Below are 5864 nucleotides of genomic sequence, written 5' to 3'. Positions count from 1 at the left end.
GTCATCTTCAGTGTTCTAACTCAGTTTCCTTCTCAAGATTCCAGAGTTACATCATGACTAAGTGTAATTCTCTAAAAGCCTGACAAATGCTAAATTTGCTAAAACCAATCTACTTTCTTTACGTGAGGAAGAGAAGATAACTATTTGTAACTGGAGTCCTTACACGTTTAGTACTTCTTTGTAACCCCAGAGAATGAAGGAAAGGAGCTCAGAAAGAGAAGAGAGCTAACATTTAGTGAGCACCTGCTAAATTTCCTGGAGAAGCAAATGGCAGCCCACTCCAGTAGTCTCACCTAGAGAATTCCGTGGACAGAGGAGCCTGGCAAGCTACAGTCCATGGGCTTGCAAAGAGTCGGGCACGACTGAGCGACTAAGTTTCAAGTGCTTTCTAACCTTCGTCCTCATTTAATCCATAGCAATCTTCTGAAGGAGGCTTTATAAATCCTGTTTTGTAGGTCAAGAAATTAGGGCTCATGTTAACTCATCTGCCCAAGATTATAGTGTTTTTCATGCTTGAGTAAATAGTTGTTGTTATTGTTTAGTCACTAAGTCGTGTCTGACTCTTTTGTGACTTCACAGACTGTAGCCTGCCAGGCTCCTCTGTCCATGGGATTCTCCAGGCAAGAGAGACCCTGGAGTGGGTTGCCATTTCCTACTCCAGGGGATCTTCCTGACCTAGGGATCAAACCTATGACTCCAGCGTTGCAGGCAGGTTCTTTACCACAGAGCCACCAGGGAAACTTTAGTAAAACAATTTTATAAGAATCATCAAGAATATGCCAAGTCCCTCGTTTAAAACATATTGATCCAAGATATGTTTTTAAAGGACTTTTTGATTGTACATTACAACTGTGAAAAAAATATTTTACTCATGTAAGGGTAAATAATAATTTTAAATATCACCATGGAACTAAAAACACACACATACCACAAAATCGGAGAAGGCAACGGCACCTCACTCCAGTACTCTTGCCTGGAAAATCCCATGGACAGAAGAGCCTGGTAGGCTATAGTCCACCGGGTCGCTAAGTCAGACTCGACTGAGCGACTTCCCTTTCACTTTTCACTTTCATGCTTTGGAGAAGGAAATGGCAACCCACTCCAGTGTTCTTGCCTGGAGAATCCCAGGGATGGTGGAGCCTGGTGGGCTGCTGTCTCTGAGGTCGCACAGAGTCGGACACGACTGAAACGACTTAGCAGCAGTAGCAGCAACCACAAAATACAAGGACCTGAAAATAATGTCTTTAGACCTCTAGGTGTCCACAGATTCTTGAGAAATATTATTCTCTCTTTTACTATATTCTCATCATTTCAGACATCCATGAAAGACTTGGATGGTGCTCTATACCATAATAAGTAGAATGTTCCATCATTAGAACTAATTTCTAAGCTTACAGTCTGCCACCTGACATAAAAATCCATGTTCTTGATTTCTAATTTGCAGACAAACTTGTACAGTATATATCTGCCATCTTTGCAAAGCTGTGTCGAAATGAGTCAGCCTCAGAAAACCAAAGTCATGACACCCTCATGCTGGCTAAGGCCGTTATTTTTGGACCTGGTTCCCCCCAGGATGCAACCTGCTCCCACGAGCATGTTCAACTGGTCTGAACAGCCTGAGACTCTTGCTGCCAAGTTGATCTGGCCTTTCTGCCCCTCCTGTCACAAGTCTCCTGGCTCTGGGCTCAGTTTGAACAAAACAGTTATGACTGGCTCTCTATATCTCTTACCCCTGTAAAGCAATTACATACATAAATTCCAGGGTTCAGTTCACATGTTGCAAACTTAAGCCTAAGAACAAATGGGTCCCTTCAAACAAGAATTTCCTTTACCCCAGAAACTGTGCCAACCACCACAACAAAGATGTGACTTGGCCATCTTCCAGGACTCCAAGATGATACTTTTCGGCACTGCTGGAGACAGACATCATAGCTGCAAGCAAAAGATCTATGTGGATAGGTAGAAAACACATCGTGTGAAACAAGCCCCAGGTCAGTGCCTTCTTAGGAATTCAGACTTTATCGTCTTGAATTGCTCTTGTAGATATTCATTAACACCTTTTTAAAAAAATACCTGTGACACCTAGATGTTAAATCACATTAAAGAGAACACAAGTAGAATTATTTCTAACTGGGAATCTGGCCCCTTCTCCATTTGATATTTCATTTGCTCCCCTTTTATAGAACTAATTCAAGTGGACCGAAGAACCTGATCTAGTAGACATTTGAATTACAGAGAACCTAGGTGAACTAACTTAGAGAACTATTGATAACATTTTTAACATGCACCTATTGCCAGTTGGGGACTAATTAGGCTGGATGCGTTACCTACCTATCTCATTGAATCCTCATCAGTCATGTAGGGTAACTATTACTGCACAATCCTAAAATCTCCATTTCACCTAGACAACCAAATACTGCAGGGCAGGGGAGCTCTGGAATCTGTCTATGTGGCCTTAGGAGACACAATAGAGGGGAATTGATGGATTTGTCTTGAAGCTACATAGCAAGCACAGTTTTGTTTTTTATTTTTTAGCATTTTTATTGGAGTGCATAGTTGTTTTACAGTGTTGTGTTGGAGAAGGGAATGGCAACCCACTCCAGTGTTCTTGCCTAGAGAATCCCATGGACAGAGGAGCCTGGCAGGCTACAGTCCATGGGGTCACAAGAGTCGGACACGACTTAGTGACTAAACCACCACCCAGCGTCATGTTAGTTTCTGCTGTACAGAAAAGTAAATCAGCTCTATTTATATATTGATTGTATATTTAGTTGTAGCTGGGAGAGGAGGCTGAAAGTGGTGTGGAAGAACTCAGTGACCCCTTCCCCAGTCCTCCAGACTGACCTGTGAGTAGTACTGCTGCCTTGAAGACAGTGAGAACCAGCGTGCTGGGAGGACAGATCCACCATGGATCTTAGGATACACATGCTAAAAACGCCAAAATACACATGCTGAAACTATAGCACACACATGCTAAAAACTGTAGGATACGCATGCTAAAATACACATGCTTAAACTATAGGATAAACGTTCTAAAAATGCATGTAATAACTTTTAAAATAAAAAAAAGGAAATAGGAGAAAGTCTAAATTGCATTTTTCCCAAAGGAAAGAGCTGGTCATGATACTGTAAAGACACGCGGTTTTCACAGCAGAATGGGAACTGTGGCTCATGTTCCCCAAGGGTATTTTTTCAGTTGCTTTCCCTGCATTACCGACCAACTTACTTTCTGACTTAGGAGATCTTTTCCATCTAAAATGTCAGGACATACCAATTCAAAACATGGTGTCAGCAGAAAATGAAGTCCAAACTATTTTTTTTTTCCCTCTCAGCATTAAGAGCTGAGCCAGCTGTTCTCATGTGCCCACTTTGGCAGGGAAACTGGACGCAAGTTTGTGGAATGAGAAGGATTGGTGTCAAGGTTCACACGGGCCTGCAGAGACCATGGTGTTTTCAAGTCGCATCGATTTCCACATGAATACTGGAAACCTTACTAAGTGATTAAAACTACAAAAGAGTTTGGATTATACATGATTCTTGGACCTCTGTCTAGGGAAAAAAATAAACATTAAATCAGTCCTGTACGACATTTCATCTCTTCTTTTAATCCTGGCAGAGCAATTTACAAAAAAATGCATAGCTAATAGGTTTCTTTCTTCCCCTCCCTCCTTCCCTTGTCTCTTCCGTCTTTTCTTCCTTTCTTTGAAACAGAGTCCCAAACCATAAATGTATTGTCCAATACCCACATACTGATTATTAAGTTAGTTAAGAAAGACGAAACCAACAAAAAGTTTTTTTCCCTAAATACTGAAGTCCAGCCAGTGTCTGAGTTGTTTTCGGTTCAGGGCGTGTTTGTTTCTGATCAGTGTGAGTCTGCAGTCTTTGGGACTGCAGTTGATATGTGGCACACGTCACTGGAGGTGTCAGATAGTGAGAGTCCCCAGCCTGTGGAAGGCTGAAGCATACAAGGCCGGATCTCCTCTCCGCTCTCTACCAGCCAGCTCCATTTCCTGCAATTCTTTTCTCCTGTGAGTCTTTGTTATTTTGCAATGTTGACCGAAAATGTCAAGATTGTTTGCTATCTCAAATCCCAAAATACCCATGACCTTAAATAGAGCATAATGATTTCTGAAAGGGAAATGGTAGCCTTGATGGCAAACTTTATATAGTCTTTTCCTCCCACGGAATCAGAGCTATCTTGAAAGAACAATTTAACAAAAATGTTATGTATTACTGGGGAGTCAGATAATTATAATTTGAATAAGACCCAGTTAAATCAACCAACTGAAAAATGTTAACTTCAAACTGCTAGGTTGGATTAGGAATAGATTTCTAACTTCCCCTCTCCTTTCCCCCAATAATAAAATATGAGGCAATTATGAGGCAATTATAAAATGAGAAACTTACAAATGTTTATCATCTCAAGCAAAATCTCAAGGATAGTTTAAACATTCACCAAAGGCAGGCAAATCTATAGCGAGAAAGATGATGCAGCTGCCCACTTAGAAATATTAATAAAACAAGGTATCAAACCAGGAGCTGGCCCTAGAAAAGATTTTGAAATGTGAGTACCTTTTTACGCTTGTCTCCCTGTGTTGCGGGGCTGTGCTCTCCACCCTCTTAATTGCAGCCCTTCCCCCTTGCCCAGCTGCTGTGTAGTTTGCACAGGTTCCTGCACACCGCTCAGCCCTCTCCAGAGCTACTCTCAAGTAGGGATCATGGAAGAAGATGTCAGTCAGTATTTCACCACTGGGACAGTTTGAGTAAAGTTGTTAATCTCATGAAGTGTGTTTTGAAGATAAGAAGAGCCTTATTCATGGAATAAAAGGCTTTTCTTTGTTAAAAGAGCTCTCAGCCTCGTTGTCCAGGTTTGGGATTGTGGCAGTGGCGCAGGTGGAGGATTCCCTATACTCCTCTTCAGAATGACTTCTGTTCTTAGGTAGATCCAGGCCCAGCGATGGCAATGAGTCTACATAAACATGCCTTAGACCATCTGCATTTGAGAGAACTGTGTGTGTTTATGACACTGGTACTTTGCAAGCTTCCATTTCCCTGGCAGTGTAAAAACATCTTTTACAAACTGCCTTTTCTTTAAAACAAGGGTAGTAAAGCTTTCACCAAAATGTTTTCATAGTCAGCAGCCTCCTAATAACCAGGAAGGCAAGCAGAGAGGGTCTTGTTTCCCCATTTTACAGACTGAGAAATCAATATTCAAAGAAACTAAAGACCACGGTAAGGGTCAAAAGAATCCGAGGATTCTCAGAATTCTTTCCTTTGCAAGGGACCCTAAACATAAGACTCAGATTCCTGGATCCCACTTCTAAGAGGCCTGGAATAGGCCCGGGAACCCACATGGCTATAAAGATTTCCCCAGCGATTCTGGTGCTCAGACAGGTTAATTAAACAGGCAAAAATAAGCAGGTGGGGAAGCAGAGGAAAGATGACACAGCATGGGTCTTCTGCAGTCACCTCCTCAGTCAGCTCTGTGTTCAGTTGGATGGGTCTTCGACAGAGCAGACCTCAAAAGGGTAGAAGAGAGATAAAAAGAAAACAGAGAATGCAGATTCGGTGAGAGAGCAGAGAGCTGAAGAGTAATTCCTAATTTGTAGTGTACAGTCCTATATATACAAAACATTGATTCAGATTCTCCCAGCACACCAAAGGAAGGAGTCCAGAGTTGCTATGTTGATCCTTCACACAGTACTAGGGTAGAAAACCTGGGGAAACTCCTTCCAGAAACCCAGAGAGTCACCTTGGAGAACTGAAACCCCTTACCTTCAATCCACTGCAGAGCCACTCCACATTTGGAAAGCACAGAATGCTCTCCTTCATGCCAATGCTTTAGAAAACATATATCTTCAAGT

The sequence above is a fragment of the Bos javanicus genome, chromosome 2, assembly GCF_032452875.1.
Source record: "Bos javanicus breed banteng chromosome 2, ARS-OSU_banteng_1.0, whole genome shotgun sequence".
Lineage (NCBI taxonomy): Eukaryota > Metazoa > Chordata > Mammalia > Artiodactyla > Bovidae > Bos > Bos javanicus.
The sequence above is the reverse complement of the archived record's forward strand: the minus strand, read 5'-3'. Positions refer to the sequence as shown.